This window comes from Notothenia rossii (assembly GCF_949606895.1).
Source record: "Notothenia rossii genome assembly, chromosome: 4".
Lineage (NCBI taxonomy): Eukaryota > Metazoa > Chordata > Actinopteri > Perciformes > Nototheniidae > Notothenia > Notothenia rossii.
The window spans coordinates 44,816,116-44,835,433 of NC_136902.1; the positions used below are offsets into that span (position 1 = coordinate 44,816,116).

At 39.3% G+C, this 19,318-nt stretch overlaps 1 long non-coding RNA gene across 1 annotated transcript; it reads left to right on the forward strand.

Annotated features, from left to right (window-relative positions):
* The first annotated feature begins 14,396 nt into the window (after positions 1 to 14,396).
* On the forward strand, positions 14,397 to 18,274 carry LOC307035932. Its single transcript, XR_013807241.1, has 2 exons — positions 14,397 to 16,198; positions 18,091 to 18,274. It is a non-coding gene; the product is annotated as an uncharacterized lncRNA (long non-coding RNA).
* The last annotated feature ends 1,044 nt before the right edge of the window (positions 18,275 to 19,318 follow it).

Sequence of the window (19,318 nt, forward strand, 5' to 3'; positions counted from 1 at the left end):
CTGGTATATTCATTTTAATGTCACCTTATATAGAATATGTGTTAAACTTGTGATTTCTGCATTGAGTGACTTCTGCCTAGCAGATACCAAGAAGAGGCCCCTAGGGTCTCTCTGTTAATTATCAATAGTGCTTGCAATTAACAGGGGAAGTCCCAGATACATTTTCAGATAATGTAGTTAAAGTCTTGTAGAATTAATGTTTATCTCCTACACATCCTGCAGGCCTGGAGACTTGGGTCACCCAGCAGTAACCAAGATAAACGTCCTTTTGAGCTTATCAATAAAATGTATTCATTCCTAGCAAGCTGACTTTGGGGTGAAGGGAAGTTCAGGGAAGCCATTAAGCCACAAGAACAATTAAACTTCTGTTAATCAACCAAAACTCATGACTTTCAGGGGACAGGACATTCGGACCTATAACAAGGTTCACTTCCTAGAGAATATGTGTGTGTATTTCTTACTGTGATCAGATGTCCTGTATAATCATTTATCAACTATTCCTGTATTAGTGTTTTATTTGATTCCTCTGTTTTTATTCTTTCATATGTGGGTACTGGAGGGCTACAAACAGTGTGGAGAAATTAGCTTAAACATGTTTTATTACTCTATGGGAAATGGAAGCAGCATGTCAAATGATCAGGGAAATCTACTTGTTTTAAATAGATGTGTGTGGTTGATTACTTTGTATTAATAATAACAGTATGTGTAAAGGAAGCTGGAAATATGCAATGTGAAACCTTTTATTTGAAATAAAGATTCTGCAGGGAATATTCTTAAAGAACAATAGCTCAAGTGTCTGGAAGAGCTGCAGGCTAAATGAGTGTGTTCTCTATATGGGGCCTGTGTGAAGTTTGACTATTTGAAAAGCATCTCTAATACTGCTTAAGAGCATAGGTAATGTGTTCCTCGTTGTTATTGATATGAAAGTAATTAACATGTATTACGTATATTTAGCCAACTATAACAACTATATCTTAAAACATACTTTTAACTTGTGTGTGGCAGTCAGGAGGCGGGAAGATGGACACAGGGACAAAGGGCCATAAACGGGATGTGTGTGTGCTGGCTACAAGCTGCTGTGTCGCACTGATTGGGTGCGACAGGCCATGTGTTGGTCTCTGCCAATAAGATGACCTCTGGGGGAAAGCACGTACACCTCCTCCTCCTGTGTTTTAGTATGAAAGACTGTGTTTTCCTTTGGTTCGCGCTCTTGTTTTTCACCGGCCGTTCCTGAGACCTGTCTCACACGGGGGTAGAACCTGAGCCCGGAGTACTCTGCAGAGTGCTTCGTGATTTCTTTGTATTTGTATCGTTACTGTATATCATTAAAGCAGGATTATTGTTTAACTTGTATTCTGGTGTTTCTTAATCCCTTCCTTTTCCCGAATTCACCCAGCTTATCAAACGACACGCGGAGACGAGGTTGGTTTTCAACATCCTCCAAATCTCCAACACAGTTAGGGTGTCCCTTAACTCTTGGAGATGTGTTTCTAAAAAATAAAACAGCTGTTAAGCCGCCACCCTAAAACTGGTACGATGGATATTAAGGTAGCATACTGAAACACTTTTGAGTTGGAAAAATATATGCGGACTAATAATAGCAACATGCTATGAATCATCATATGCATCCAAAGCAATATTAGCAAGTGATACTTATACCAAATATGCATTCACTTGTCATGAAACAGTCAACACTCAATACTTTATTATGATTAATTAGATGAGTATAAAAATGGAAAAATTGGGGACAACTGTAGTGCCAGTCAACTGCTGTTATAATCAATATACTCACCAAGACTACCAAACTCTTGATGTTCTAGCTGAAGGCCTTACTCATGCACAGGATCGTCTCTTCTGGCTTGTGAAGCTGCAGAGACAGTCATTTTTGCTTAACCCTTCAATCAATCTAAAATGACACCAATTAATTGTAATATGAAAATGCTCTGTAAGGACTGCAGGTAATGAAACTAAGAACATATTACCACAGCATCACAATGACAATTTACATTTGGCATACTTTGATCCAAATCGAGGTACACATGTTCAAAAATACAACACAAGCAAGGATTATCAGTCACAGGCTCTTAAAATATCTTGATTTAATTTGAAAATGTTTTAAACATTGCAACAGATTTGTCAAGAGGTATCTTTACATTACATAATTTCTTACTGTGTACACCGAAATAACTTTGTTATGAATTATCTTTATTCTTAGATTTAGAAATCATGATATAGTAAAGAACAAACCTGATGCGGAGCGTTGAGTTTCCCGTTGTCTCTCACGTCTGCGTGTGACCACTGGATTAGAAAGGGGTTTCTTCCTGCTTTTTCTTTTCTTTTTCGGAGGGATGGCAGGGGTTTCAGTAGCCTATATTTTTTCAGAGGTTGAGATCAACAACAAAGTTGTAATACAACATAAGACAGCAGCTCTTATATTTGAGCAATTATTTAACGGTTGCATAAAAAGGTCTAACAGACCCTTTACATTGCATCAATAAAAAGCAATAGCAATGATTATATTACAGACTTGGGTATTTGCTTATCATGAAAAGACTCACCCTGGCCTCATGGACAAGAGCCTCGCTAATCAATGCTGCCATGTGCATCCTGGCCTCATTTGGATCCTCAAAGACCCTCACTTCACGGTTGAGGGACATGGCATACAAAGAGAGAGTGAGTAATTAAAAGAGAAAGTGAGAGAGAGTGATTGAAAAAGAGAAGGTGAGAGTGATTGAAAGAGGAAGTGAGAGAGTGATAGAAAGAGAGACAGTGAGAGAGAGTGGCTCTTAAAAGTGCTGTTGGTTTTATGTGTGTGTGTGTGTGTGTGTGTGTGTGTGTGTGTGTGTGTGTGTGTGTGTGTGTGTGTGTGTGTGTGGATATGTGTGTGTTGGTGATATAGAGTTGTAAAGAAGCTGTAAAACAGGAAAAATAAAAACATGATTAGGATTATTTAGAATAACAGTAACATATGTACATTACTCTATTATGCAATAATAATTTAGTATAATTTATACTGTGCATATTGTTATTTTATGAGGGACATGGCATACAAACAATACAGACACAATATACAAACAATACACAAAATGAAGAGAGTGCAATAATAATTAATCTGTGTATTACTCTATTATGCAATAATAATTTTGTATAATTTATATATCTTATATCTTCTACTATATATTTTAATTGTACAATGTAACAATCCCAATGTCCCCACTGGCCAGTCAAATCCTCTGGAAAAACTCCAGGTCCACATTTTTGTTCCACTCCATCGCCGATTCCACTATTACAACTCTGTGTTGAAAGCTGTCTTTACAACACATGGGCAAATACAAGCATTTAAACATATTTTTCTAACAGGCACTGTAAACTGTGTTCGTTATTCTCCCGTCCAGGAGAGAAGCTTTAAAAGGAGACTACATGGAGTCTCTGTGAAAGTTCAATTGGGTACTTTAATTTAAAAAAGGCGCGGGTTGGTCACAAGCATGATATTGTTCAGTCAGACAAACAGCTGTGATCCGCTCCTCGTTAGGGAAGAGAAGAGCAAGGATCTCTCCTCCGGTGCTCTTATATATCCTCTGCTGGCTCATCCCCGCCAGCCGGCTCGCCTCGTCTCCAATGTCCGTTGTTGCATTTAAACAGAGTATAGGTTCTTTTCACATTCAATATATGCTTAACTCGCCTTTTCTCCTCATATTCTCTTTCATTACTTTTCATTTTACACATTCTAAACGCTGTAATCAATACTCTAAAAAATACTTCTCGGCTGGTTTGGTTTCCGGTCATTCCGGATGTTGTCACATGCTACTCTCGTCTGTAAACAATAATGTATTCAAATAAACTGTACCTTCATTTAATATTCAGCATGGTAGTATCTCGACATCTATAGTTGTAGTGTTAAATTAGTAGGCTTCGGTTTGCACCACTCCATATCATTTCGCTACTAAATTCACCTCTTTAGGAAATCGTATATTAGCCACATGCTAAATGCTAACCGTAGATGAAGGATTTTCAGAATAAAAGCTTAACTGCTTGTGCACAAGAATTTCTGGTTTTTCAGTATAAAAGAGCATTAAAACTGACGGCATGTTTAAACTACATTTCCCCATTAAAACATTGATTTTAATTTCTGACAGCACCTCCACTATCCAACTGTGCCGGGGACGGCTAATGTCATTTAGCTGTATAAACTATAAATGCTATCTAGCTACAAACTTTGACCGGAAAGCCGGAGGCTAGCTGAACGTGGCCGCTAGCTTGCGCGTAGCCTATTGTAAAAGCTAAACACACTACAAAAATCAACATAATATCCAGGAATGAAACGCTATAGAGACTGTGCTACAGTGGAATAAATAAAAGCAATATCATTTCGTGTTTTAAAGAAATAAACTCCCCTTGATTTTAGATACTTACTGTAGTCCGTTGTGAGATGAAATGAATGAAAGTGACGTGATCGTGGAAAACGTCACGTGGCTACGTCACTGCCGTCAAGCGCGACATAACGTTGCCGTGGTAACGACGGCATCTTCTTCTGGTTTATCGTTGTTATAAAAAAAATGATTATTATTACTATTAATGATCAAATATGAATGTAATTGTCTTTTAAATAACATAAAATAAAGGGAACAATGTATTTGACACAGCTGAAGCTCTGGCCTTCCTTAGAAAATAACTAATTTTATAAAAATGCACCGTTTTTTGAGAACAAACTTTGGTACATAATGCACCATAATACATTCTGACGAAAAATAAAAATTATTATGAATACAAATAAAATAAAAGAAGCCTCCCGTGAGTTACTACAAGCTATAAAGTAGATTTTTAAAACGTTTTATAGAATAAAAAGCTCACTGCAGGACATTGTAGAAATGCGTGTGTGCACCACGACAAAGGAGCCTCATTCACTTTACATTGGGGTTGTTTGCGTGGTGCCGACACGCAAATATAAAAGATTCCGTGACTCCACCACGCAATGCGGTGTTAAGGAGTCGTGGAGGAGTCACGCATTCTGGTGAGATCAGATTGGATAAAACTGTCCCTGAGTCTGGTGGTCTTGGTACTGACGTTGCGGTACCGCCTCCCTATAAGCCGCTGGGTGTAGAGGTCCTCCATGGATGGAAGGTCAGGATCCTCTCTATGGTGCACCTGTAGAAGGTCAGGATCCTCTCTATGGTGCACCTGTAGAAGGTCAGGATACTCTCTATGGTGCACCTGTAGAAGGTGGTGCAGAGTATCCTGGAGTCCATGTTGTTAACGGTGATTAAAACCTGAGAGCAGCATGAGCTGAAAAGAGTCCAAGGAAGCTTTCTCAAAAGTTAACAGCATTTAATTAAACAAATGATACGGTGAAATGTGCAAATGGCGGCTGCTTCCAACAGCTGTCCCGTTCGCGTGGAGTCTGTCACTACCCGATCCGTCCCCCAGCCCGATCTGTACTGCGCATGTGCGAGATGGTCCGCCATATTGGACAACTCCGGACGGCAACCCAAGTACTGACACTTGACACAGTGGCTTTTGGCAAAGCTGGAAAATAAACTCGAGAGAGATGAGTCATTGTTATTACAACGTGACTTCACTATTATTTAACAAATCTTTTTATTGGGTTATTTTATTTGGGGTTAAGTACATTGTCAGAATAAGTGGGAAATTAATTTAACTTCTGTTAGACAGCTATCATACTGAATAAATATTTACTGTGAATGTATGCAAAAATGTATGGCATATGGCTGTCTAACAGAAGTTAAATTCATTTCTCACTTATTCTGACAATGTACTTAACCCCAAATAAAAGAACCCAATAAAAAGGGTTGTTAAATAATAGTGAAGTCACGTTGTAATAACAATAACTCATCTCTCTCGCTTTCTTGAGTTTTCTTTTTATGTCCCATTTGGGTTGCCGTCCGGAGTTGTCCAATATGGCGGACCATCTCGCACATGCGCAGTACAGATCGGGCAGGGGGACGGATCGGGTAGTGAGTGGCCGTTTCTCAATCTCGAGGATACTGGCTTCCAAGTCAATATTTCAAGGATGCTACGTCATCGAGTCCCGCCGAAGGACTGTTCCAATCTCCAGCATACTTGGAATTCCACCGAGGCCGCGTCCTTGGTTTGGGGGAAATTTCGAGGCTGCACATAGGTAGACTTTGCGTCCTTAAAATCCCCACAATGCTTTGCGCACGGACCAATTTCAAAAAGCCTTGCAGAGAATGGCTGAACCGACGCAGAAGACATTTAAATATAAGTATGTAGTGGAGTAGAATATGTGTTGGTATATGTGTTACTTTGTTACATTTGTTATCACCAAAAATGTGTTCCGTGAAAGTAAAGCAAGTTCATAATTAGATAGACATCGTGAGGTATTTATTTTCGGTACAGTTTATGTTGAAACCGTTAAAGAGAGTGGCACACTTGTTAGCCTGTTCCATTCTTCTTCGTTTTCAAGCCGTGGCTTGGAACTATACTTGCTTCGTTTCTGAAGGAAGTGACTTGGAAGTACGCGACTACCAAGCCAGCATCCTCGAGATTGAGAAACGGGCACAGAAGAGGTTTCTCAATACTCAAATTTCCCCTCCTCGACTCCTTGGTCCTCCGGTAGTGACCCGGAAATGAATTTCAGCGCGCCATTTTGAAGGACATCTCATTTCTCTAAATGCACTTCGAGGACCGAGCATCGAGTATCGAGGAGGCTCTCTGGAGGAGCTCTAACCGAGGAGACACTGATGCATCCTCCACGGCTCCTCCACGGATGCATTTCCCGGAACGGTGGAGGCGTGACGCAGGGCTGGACTTATCTCAGCCAATGACGGCTCTGCATGCATCCCCTGGATATTATTTTAGTAACTGCTTTCATCGCGACGCGATGTTTACAGTGAGAACAGCTGTGAGGTCCGTGCAGAGAGCAGAGCAGTGTGTAAAATATATATCACTCAGTATAACAGGCGTACTCTCTTTAGGCCTATTTGCTTTAGTTTAGTAGATATCTATAAACAAAGAGTCAATATCTTTCTAAGACCATTAGGAACTGTAGGTGTGTGTGGTACAGTGTGTAGGTGTGTGTGTTGTACAGTGCGTAGATGCGGCGGACAGACGGGTCTCAGTTGGTTTGGTATCCTCTGCTTACTTTTAATACTTGTACAACTTTTGGCCCGTAATTTCAATTCCCCATTTCAGCGACCAGAGAGAGGGGGGGAGGGATATATCCAGTCTCTGATTGTGTTACGTTATTATGAGAGTGCTCTCATACTTGTTTGATTCTGAAATTGTATATATTTATATAAATATATCAGGGATTCTTGAGACAAGGGACAAAATGGGTTTTTAATTTCTAAAAATAAAATGTTGATTTTTCCAAAATATATCTATATATTATATTTGTCCCAGGTGCTGGCCTTTTGATGCTGTTGAAATACAATCTCCCAGGTTTAACATTTTTAACATTTTTTTCACACCGTAAGACACAAAGAAACATAGAAATATGTATTTTGAATAAACTTATTGCAGTTATTTTGACTACTGGGGGTTATTTTAATCTGTGTTATTCAATCCATGTTTTTAAACTAATACTATTACTTTAAAATATATATATTATCAAGCTGCCAATTATTATAACTGGGGAAATATACATGAACACATTTATTTTTTAATCTCAAAAACAAACAATGTTAGTCAGCAATACAGAAACTACATATTTATTTAGGAAATGCAGTGTTTTTATTGAGATAATGTGAGAAAATGTAATAAAATATCTTTTTAAAAACAAAAATGAACAGAAAACTCATCTTATGGAGTTGACCAGCTGTTTACGGTGTTGACGCACATCTTACGGTGTTGACGAATTAGAAGAGAACTGGAGATAACTTCATTTAACATGGCCATTGAACTTCAAAAACTCAACTTTTCAACATTTCAGGATAAAAGGCCATTTAATATCAATCCTTATTTTTGCACTCACACCCACTTTAAAAACAGGAACTTGGCAGTAGGCATATCGGATCTCTTGAAAAGTCCATAAACTCATATCTGATCTCTTGAACAGTCCATAAACTCATATTGGATCTCTTGAACAGTCCATAAACTCATCAAATTTACAGATCATGGAGAAAAACATTAAGAATGTTCATTAATTCAGCCTTTGGAAATGGAAAATTCTCTGTAAATCTTGAACTCATCTTATATCATGGCATGAATTTAAACACCTGGCAACAACCGATTGAAAAGGTCCTCATCTAGGAAGTCCATGACCTCTGAGGAGAGCTGGTAGATATCCCTTGTGCGGCTTGTGCGGACTGGTAATGATGGTTGAATTTTGACTATGATGTCAGTAGATGGAACATAGCAGACATCCTGGCACCCTTGTTTCCTTTGGAAACGACTACATGGCCCATGAGGGTGGAAAAAATCCACTTGAACATCCCCGTGTTCTTGATCTGTTTTAAGCACTTTAGCCAGCCACCAATTGTAGTCATAAACCACAGCAAGCCAATCCTCTGTGTTGATGTCACTCGGCCCCACTGCTGACATTAAGCCCTCAGGTGCTGTGGTCGGCTCCTCCTCCATTGCCTCCACTAACATGGCAAGAGGACTCTGAACAGCCCGATGCTCATCTGCATGCTGTGGTGTGTGTGGTGTGGTGTGGTGTGCAACTGGATTGTGGTGGTGTGCAACTGGATTAAAACAGCGGCAGATTTGTGGCTCATTACAAAAGCATGAACTATGCCTACAGTAGATCGTATTGCCCCGAGCTACCACTTGATGAACCTTTCTTGTTCCTGAGATGGGTCGTAGGGACTGGGGGAGGACAGCATCATAAGCCAGGAAATCATCAGTGCTGACATAGTGTAGGTGGACTCCACTTAGCCTGCTGGACACAAGCTGATGAAAAGTCATGCCATTGACGATGTCCACTCCTCCAAGAACCATTCTGTCAGCACACCGCTTAACTGTTGCCCCAATACCATCTGGGGCGCCCTTTCCGTGGGATGTAGGGAAGAAGTTCCATGTTACATTCTTGAACCCCAGTCGAGGAGGGATGGTGGAGAGGAGGAGAAAATTATTTTTGTTTTTGTATTGTTTACTTGGACCATCAGACCAAAAGTGAATTGTGTCAATGTGGGGGAATCTGGTATGAATGTCCTTCAGAACTTCATCCATGTAGGTACATATTGCTGCTGCGTCTTGGCGCTTGGAGTCGGAAATTGTGCAAAAAGCTTGTTTTTCTTGCTTGGTGTAAAACATGCCTGTATGGAGCGTTATCAGTGGGAGATTTTGGCCATAGTGGCAGGATTGTACTTCGGAGCTGTATTTACATTTCCAGGCTTCAGAGAAGTCGACATGCACAATCACTGTTCTTTCATTGCAATTTTCAATCATGTTTCGGTACTCTTTGGATTGATTTTGAACAAGATGGACATGGGTGGTTGTTTCGTTTCTTAATTTGTCTTGGTAGAGATCCATCAGCTCCGACAGAGTACCCGTACGTTTCTGTAGTCTGGTGTGAAAGTGAACTCTATCCTCTGTTTGCTCTTCGACCCGTTCCCACTGCTTCCAGTCCACTTTTGTTTCCCCTTGCTCTAAAGGCAGACTTGATGATTTGTGAAGGCATCTTGCACAGGTGCGCAATAGACACGATTCACTTGGTGGAGAACAACAGACAAGCTGAAAACTCTCTTTAAGCTTGCTGGTTGACACAGCCTGGAAAGATTTCAAAACATCAAGCATGAGCTTGGCGTTTTCATGGATCTGGCACTGACAAGTGTTTCGATCTGAGGTTTTGGGTGGTGTTATGTAGAAGGGACGTAGTGCACAGAAAGAGGAATAACTCAGGCGAATGCTGGGGTTTTGCTCAGTAAATGACTGGTGGAGATTCTGCATTGTGTCTGTCATTACCATCCTTTGACGTTTCACTTTTTTTCTTGTGATGGTGTCTTGCTTGTCTGTCGTGATTCTTGCATTGTTTTCAAAAAATGTGTGAACCACTGAGGAGATCGTCTGGAGGTAACTGGGCTTTCTTTGGATTGGTGTGTTTTCTCTGAGTGTTTTGTAGCTAAGGCCAAATTCACGAACCTGATGCATCAGGCGATACTTTTTGAGGATTTTGCCAGACAATGTAATGTGTGGATGCCGTGGTGTGAGCTTGCCTCTTCTCTGAGCGTGGTGTACATTTTTGTTTAGCGCTTTACTCAAAACATGGTGGAAGAGTAGTGTTTTCCTGATTAAAGGGTTTCTGAGTTTGCTTCCTTGAAGCATAGACTGTGTTTGGGTCCGAGGTGAATCTTCTGTGCTTTGACATGAATCTAACTTCCCGCGTTTCAATCTCTTCCTAAGCTTGTCCTTGTCTTTCTGCACCTTTTCCAGTTTGCCTTTAAGTGCCTTAATCTCTCTGTAATGCCTTTGTCTTGTTGTGTTTCTCAATCTTTCTCCAGCAAGTAGTTGCCTACTACTGCTTGGTTGCTCAAAACTAATGTCCAAAGGACTCTCTGGTGGGGTGTTCAGACTCTGCTGAATCTCCTGTGCTTTCTTCCTACGCTCCCTTGATTCTCTTTGTGCTTGTTTCCAGACCTTCCTTCTCCTCCGTACTGTTCTTTTGCGCAGATCAGAGATGGTCTTTACTTTTCCATCTTTCACTCTATTTGCCCATCTTTCCCTTTCCTTTCTCAGAAACTCCTCTTTTATCTCTGGCTGGCTGTGAAGTTTCTCCCTCCATTTTTTTTGATACTCTGTGTTCCTTCTCCTTCGCTCCTCTACTGAAAGCTTCCCTTTTGCCATTCTAGTCTGAAATGTACAAATGTACAATGTTGTAGTTAGTAAGGAAGACACACACAGACAGGAGCACACACACACAGACAGGAGCACACACACAGAGACACACACACACAGACACACACAGACACACACACAGACACACACAGACACACACACACACACACACACACACACACACACACACACATACACACACATACACACACACACACACACACACACACACACACACACACACACACACACACACACACACACACACACACACACACACACACAGACTACATACAGACTGAATTCAGCATTACAACAGAAATGATGATATTCATTAAATGTTAAATGCACAGAAGATATATTATTAAAATAGGAAGTAATACAACTACATGATTAATGTATACAATTGAATTAAATGGGCAAATGATACATTTAAATCCCATTTGTCAACACCATAAGGTAAGTGGTCAACTCCATAAGACAACATTTCTTACGGAGTTGACGTCTGATGGAGTCTTACGGAGTTGACGAATTCTTCAATTTTTCATCATAACATGTGATTTCTTTGCAGAAGCCATCTTGTTTATCACTAGCTGCTAGTGGCCTCAACAATAAAGTTAGATTAAACTTGTATTTCTTAATAAAATCACATAAACCTTGAATTTTATCAACCATGGTGTTGACACTCTATGGTTGTGACATAGCTGGTTTTGTAAAAGAAGATAATTAAGGAAAAATATGAGAAATATTTACTTACCAGAGCAGTGGCCTCATGGCATGTCCACCAAACAGGAAGTGGAAAAGGGGTTCTTAGAGTGTGAGTTGGCCAATATAATTCCTGTTTTTTTGCATTTTTAGAAAAATCTTATGGTGTTGACAGAAACTCCGGACGCGATTTCAATCACGTAAAAAGTACCTAAATATATTTTTTAAATTGTACATTTCTATATAGTTTGAATAATTACTTAAAATACATGATCACAGTAGCTATTGTGTTTGTTTTATTTGACTTTTAACAATTATTTAAGTATTGTAAAGTCATGGAACTTGCTTTCGGACAAGGGTATTTTTAGGTTCAGGCAGCACACTAGGTGATGTAAAATAAAATATATGTGTAAAAAAGCATTAATTCACATTTTGTGGTATAAATAAGTTCTTGTTTTATTGTTTAATCCAATTATTGGACATTTTTTAAACACATTTTAAGAATTACAATGACTTTTATCTCGCGGACATGTTTTGTCCCTCATCTCAAGAATCCCTGTGTGTATATTTCCGCATCTGTAGCCTGTTATTGTCTCATTATACCGCACTTTGAATGAATTAAAGTAAATATATAAGTCGTCATGAACACATCTGTCCATCAGACAGAGGGCTGCTGTGCCTCCTTCCATCATCGATGGACATCTCTTTAAAATGACCGCTCAGAGGAGAGGAGTTCTCATTTCTCTAACCGCCTGCTGCTTCCTCTACTCTCTCCTCGGTAGCACTCCTCAGTCCTCCGCTCGCATCTCCTATGGGCGGGACTAAGTATCGAGGATAGGAGTCGAGGAAAGGAGTCGAGGAGGGGACATTTGAGTACTGAGAAACCTCTAGTGTCAGCCGGGTGAAAGAGAGATCGATTTTCTGTCTTGTTTCCTGGGTCATCAACTGTAGTCTTCTCCTATTGGCCGGCGTCGACAGGGTCGGATCCAAGACACTTCCTGCCGTTTTTCTAATTTACAATATTCTAATGTCTGTGGTTATTTAAACATTCCCTAATAAAAGTATTTCAGTGTCAATAAGTGAGGGTTAAAGACAGTGTGTTTAGTGTACAACACTACGTGTCATTTCTCCTTGAATTCACTTAACCGAAATGTATATTAGCCACATGCGAACGCTAAATTAAAGCCAAGAATATTTACTCGCAAACCGGAAGTTGTTGTGTAAACTTCCGGTTTTCAGAATAAAAACAGTTTTCAATCAAAACAGTGTATCTATTTAATTTCCGGGTTTCAGAATAAAACGGGTTTAAATTAAAACAGTGTATTTCATTTAAATTACGCCATATAAATATTGATTTTATTTCTTACAATGTTGAACCTCAGAGAACTGTTTTGGTGATGGTGTTAGTGTGATGAGTTCATGTCAGGTCCTCAGTGATGTGGACCTGGATTGGATGTGGATTATTCAACTTCCTTGTTTATTTATGAGATGCAGTGGGACAAAGAAAATGCCTACTTCGTTTGGTAGTAGCCTACTAGTAGGTAAAAAAACACTGGTTGTTCTTGTTCCAGTCTGTCACTTTGTTTTTGACATTTTAAAATACTACTATCCTACTAAAATGCTGTAGGCCTACAAATCAGATGTATTATTTAATAAAGAAACATTTTTCAAGTAAAAAAAAAATACATTTAAAAAAATTGTTTTCCTTTTATTGTCTTTATTTTTCAATATCGCGATAAATACCGTACCGTGGACCATACATGCCAAACTTTCCAAATCCAAAAGAGGTAGGTTTGCGCGTGGCAAATGTGCACGCCCAAATTAGGTCATCAGAAGAAATGGAACCCCATTAATTACATGTATAAACCATGTATTTAAAATATATTGCATCATTTTATGCATTTTTCAGAAAAAGTGGTAGTTTGGTAAACAGTGACATCAACGACATGTCTGGTCTGTAAAATGCCCGAAAAGTAAAAGAATGGGAGATAAATATCCCAAAGTCTCCACATTTTATTATATTTTTAATGTGTTTTGTTAGAAATTAAAATCAATGTTTTGATGGTATAATGTAGCTTAAACATACCGTCAGTTTAAACGCTCTTTTATACTGAAAAACCAGAAATTCTTGTGCACAAGCAGTTAAGCTTTTATTCTGAAAATCCTTCATCTACGGTTAGCATGTAGCATGTGGCTAATATACGATTTCCTAAAGAGGTGAATTGAGGAGCGAAATGACTTGGTGTGGTGAAAACCGAAACCTACTGATTTAACACTACAACGATAGATGTCGAGATACTACCATGTTGAATATTAAATGAAAGTACAGTTTATTTGAATACATTATTGTTTACAGACGAGAGTAGCATGTGACAACATCCGGAATGACCGGCAACCAAACGAGCCGAGAAGTATTGTTTAGAGTATTGATTACAGCGTTTAGAATGTGTTAAATGAAAAGTGATGAAAGAGAATATGAGGAGAAACGGCGTGTTAAGCATATATTGAATGTGAAAAGAACCTATCCTCTGTTTAAATGCAATAACGGACATTGGAGACGAGGTGAGCCGGCTGGCGGGGAGGAGCCAGCAGAGGATATATATAGCAGCACCGGAGGAGAGATCCGCTGTCTTCTTCTTGCTCAGGAGAACCAGATCACAGCTGTTTTCTGCCGGAACAATATTCTGTCTGTAACACTACCGCGCCTTTTTTAATTAAAGTATCCCATTTGAATCTTTTCAGAGACTCCATTTAGTCTCATTTTAAAGCTTCTCTCCTGGACGCGAGAATAAAGAACATATTTAACAATTGGCGAGCTAGCCAGGATCTCGCAACACCGGGAGAGACTACAGCAGGCTGCTTGCTGGACCCGCTGGCATCCGTTCAGCACACAGAGAGCTCAAATCAACTAGGTATGGAGAAACCTGTTATATCGAATTCTTCAATAGTTAATGTAGGACAATTTTAGTTCTGTGTGTTTGACGGTGGCCAGCGGATCCTGAAAATAGCTGTGCAATTTAAGTTAAAACAAGCCTAAATTGATAAATATTGGTAGCATACCACGTGGCGTTGCTTTGTTACAGGCAGGGTGAGTTCAATTTCTTTTTTTCTATTTAACCCTGCATGCTATTCGTTTGTCTGTTAGTACATGTCGGCTAGAGGCCAATCACTATATGTGTCTTTTGTGGCGTTTTACGTGAATGGTTTTAGGCCATTAAGCAGTCGGGACTGCTTGAGGCAAAGACACAGCCAAAGTTTGAAGCTAAGGTTATTGGAGTGAGTGTTTTGTGTAACAACAGCGTGAGGCTGTTTTAAAAAAGTCCTATTTCAAGGAAAAGGCCTGAGTAGTTTGAAGCTCTCAGTGGTTACACCATTCTGTTTTTCAAGACATTGCGTTGTGGATTACGGCAGGAAGTGCGACATTCGTGCGTTAGATAGACGATATTCTTCTAATTGTGTTTGCTTAGCGTCCTATTTGTCCCATAAATAGCGTGTTTAAACAGAAGAGATGACCATACAGACTCTTAAAGTCAAAACATTTACGTACATGGGTAGAGGGCTATGACGTAAGGGTATGAGGCCCATTTATCATTGTAAACTAAATGGAAATGTTATTTTAAACTACAGTGTTGTGTGTTGAATTTACTAGACAAAATATCACCTCACCAATTTCAACTCCAGGTGTTTTCTCAAATCCCTTTGTTCTTCAGGTCAAAGGTTGGAAAACCAGTTGCCATTTTGTCTTGACCTCATGTTCACGGTGAGCCACACGGCAGTCACCATTTCATGAAATGCTAATTGAAGTACTCTGTTTGCTTTAACACACTGAGGCTAGGCATTCCATCTTCTAAAGAACATCATACTTCTTGTTAGAGTTAGAACTATTGGAAGTACTTCTGCTGGTAAATGTGTATTGGCGGTTTTGTGAATATTCTTCTTTGCAAATGTGTTTTGGCGGTTATGTGCTGTGTTGTTTAACCATAGTGTAAATTCCTATTTTAAAGATATTTTTGAGGAAACTAAGTTTCTCCTTTGTTAAAAACGAGTCAGTTTTGAAACAGCTATTCCCTAGTGGATTAAGCTGGAATTTAAAATAGCGCACTCTGGTGGTAGTACAGAATTATTACCCAAATAGCGGAAACACCATAACATTGTGAATATTCTTCTTTGCAAATGTGTTTTGGCGGTTATGTGTTGTGTTGTTTAACCATAGTGTAAATTCCTATTTTAAAGATATTTTTGAGGAAACTAAGTTTCTCCTTTGTTAAAAACGAGTCAGTTTTGAAACAGCTATAGAGAGGCGAAGTCCCGCCCATCTACTTCCGACCCATGGGACCCCGGAAGCGGAAAATTATACATTGACGTCAATGGAGAGAGAAAAGTCATCTTTCGATCCCGTTTGAATTGTGCCACGAATGACACATATGATGTTTGTCAAATTAAAAGAACATTTTGCAAGTCAAAAAAATAAAAATGTGTCGTAAAACTGTGAAGTTACAATTTTTTTTGTGTGAAACCGCTCAGTGAACTACAGGTCTCTGGTCTCGCACAATACCCGTCACCATCACAAAGATGGCTGTCACGTTAGTAAATTTCACCTGTTTCTTTCAGAATGAGGCGAAAAAGTATAAAACGAGATGAAAATCACTACAAGTCTGGGCATGTTGAGAGCTGTACATACACGAAAGGGAGCGGTTCTGTAAGAGCCAGCATGCGGGACCGGCTTTACAAGGTTTCAGTGAGTAATATGAGTGCAATGTTTAAGGTTAATGTCAGCTAGCTAACAAGGTACACTAACGTGTTTTGTTTTAGAAACTAGTTTTCTCCTTAAGAACTTTGTGGTGTCTGTGTATGCTGTGGATAACATTAGTGTTCACAAGAACAAGATACACTCCCGTGTTTTGTTTTAGTTGCTCTTCAGATTGAAGCGGCCAGTTCTATATCGACTATATGTGTGATCTCCTTTTTACATCTCGTTGTGTCATTTGAGTTTATTTGCTGTGTGTAGATTCAAGGATTTTGGTTATCTTGTCCAGGGATGCAAACTTGTCACCTTTCGGCGAAATTCTCCGTTTTGAATCCAAAATAGGTCGTTTTTGTGATTCCTGTAGATCTGCAATAAAAATATTTTTTGGGTATGGGAGGGGGTCTGGGACCCGGATTAATGTGCGGCCGCGAGCTTTTTTTATATATATTATAATGAAGCGCGAGCTGTGTGCTCAAGTCTTCCTGCCTGTCGGCTCTGCTCATGATGTATAATAAGCCTCTGCTGCTCGGCGATGATGGTCTAGCTTCAGCAGCTACATTACCTACGGTGCGTTCGTTAATATTAACTGTGCGTCCGGAGTCCCTGTGGCACAGACTGGACCGCTGGTGAACAGCTGTTAGAACGGGCCGTTCAGGTGTTCACAATAGAGCTCCCTGTCGGAGCGGCAGAGCGTGATGTGCACTGAAAAGTTTTTTTTTCCCGTCGCAATATTATCGTTGAGCTAGCTAACTAGCATACATTGTCACTATCTGCTAACGTTAGCTTTAGCCTTCGTTTTCTAATCGTTTTTTTCATAGGCTATAAACAGAGGTGGTATAAGTATATCTTGTAATTGATTAAAATTAGAAGTACTCAGTTCTTGTACTTGAGTAAAAGTAGAAGTACCAGAGTGTAGGAATACTCTGTTACAGTAAAAGTCCTGCATTCCAAATGTTCCTCAAGTAAAAGTAGAAAAGTATTATTATCAAAATATAGTGAAAGTAGCGACAGTAAAAGTAGTCATTTTGCAGATTGGTCCATTTCAGAATAATATGATACGTTTTATAATGATTGATCATGAAAGTGTTCTCAAAGCTGGTAAAGGTGCAGCTAGTTTGAATGACTTTGTATACTGCAGGGTAGCTTTTGGATTTACTCCAGGTCGAACTAAAGTCTGATTTAACACTTGATTATATTTCACATCATTCATCCACATCTGTAAAGTAACTAAAGGTATTACATACATGTAGTGGAGTAAAAGTACACCATTTACCTCTGAACTGTAGTGGAGTAGAAGTACAAAGTAGCAAAACATTGAAATACTTAAGTAAAGTACAAGTATCTCAAAATTGTGCCCAAGTATAGTACTTGTTGAGTTTATGAACTTAGTTACTTTACACCAGTGGCTATAAAGATAGAAAGACTAAGCCTTGCACAGAGGCCTGAAAATACATTTTCAAAATGCTCAACAGTGCTGCCAAAATTATAAACTGACTGCTACACAATTAAAATAAATGCTTTTTATATATTTCTATTAGATGTGACTCTATGGCGTTTCTGTTAATATTAACACTGCTGCTTTAGTTGTTCTGACTGCTAAAATCCTCTGTTATTCCTCATTTTAAAGCCGATATTCTGTGGGGTCAGGGGGCTCGGATCCTTGTCACCTTTTTCATACCTGATGAGTTTGCATCCCTGTTGTCAATTTGTTTGGTTATCTAGGCACAGCTGTGTGTGACTCCCTCTGGTACACTGGTATGTGTTTTCCTAATGTAGAGAGCATTGATTAATTAATAAACTACACACTGACTCTAGATCCTGACCAAATCCTTATTTTTTGATCAAATGTTTTTCAAAAAAATGTATTGTATATTATATAACAGCTGCAAATCACAGACCGGAGTCTCTGCTACTGTGGACCACAAAGGAGGGGATCATCATCCCCATCCCCAAAGACCCTGCATGGCATGGAAATCTCCTCCTCCTGGAACAATTCTACACCCAGCATATGCTCCCTGTGTTGGCCAGTAGAGAGGAGGACATTTAAATAAACATACTCTTAACACCCTCGGACTCTGCGTTGTGTTTCGTATGTGTGATGGGGTGTTATGCAGAGGGGAGGAAAACAGGACACAGCAGATTGGGATTGTGGTGGAGATGCTGAGCAGTTATTTAATTGTTGCGTGTAATTATTATTATACTGTGTGCTTCTTAGTTATTCCATCTTTTGCTGTAACATGGATCTGTATGTAACTCTATATTTAATTGTTATCTACCACACTTCCTTCTACATCATACACCATCATTATACATGATGGTGTATATAGGATATGTATTTATTTGTATACATATCTAAATTGTATAATTTTATTTTTCGTATTTGGGATTTCTCTTTTGTCCACTCAAATACACTTGGCCCTTTCTCTTTTCCATGTGGAAAATGGCAGCTGCATATTCTGCTTTTCTCATCTGCTCCCTGTCTGCTCATCTACGATGAGAAAATTATATAATTAATTACTAATAATCATTTAAACCTGTTATTACCAATATTTCACAAATTCTTCATGTAAACTTAAGAGCACAGCTGTATGTTGAGTATGTCAGCTTTGCTTGGTTCATCTTACTTGGGGGGGGGGGGGGGGGCTGCTACATGGATGTCGGTGCAGTCCACAATAATTTTGCAGCTGAAGGCAGAATGAATTTATTATTGACTCAGAATGAAGCACAACTTCATGTCATACAATACATTGACTTTATTTGTAATTGTGTAAAAAAAATATGAGCATTGATTAGCAAGCAGGACCTGGCAGGAACAGAGAATGGTGATGGATGGAGCTGGGAAGAGAGAAGAATAAAGAAAACAGATCAACTTTATTATCGGATATTAAAAATTCAATTTCAAAACAAGTTGCCGCTCCTACAGTTTTCTAGTGTGTAAAGATGATTTCACATGACCAATGCAAAATATCACACTCAATACATGTGTGTCTCTGAGGGGTGCATTGTGCCTTTGATGTATATAAATAATATACCAGAACCAAATACTATTACGTACAGTGGAAATCAGGTTACCAGAGCAGGTCAGACCAGTGTGCATGTTCCTCAGGGTCT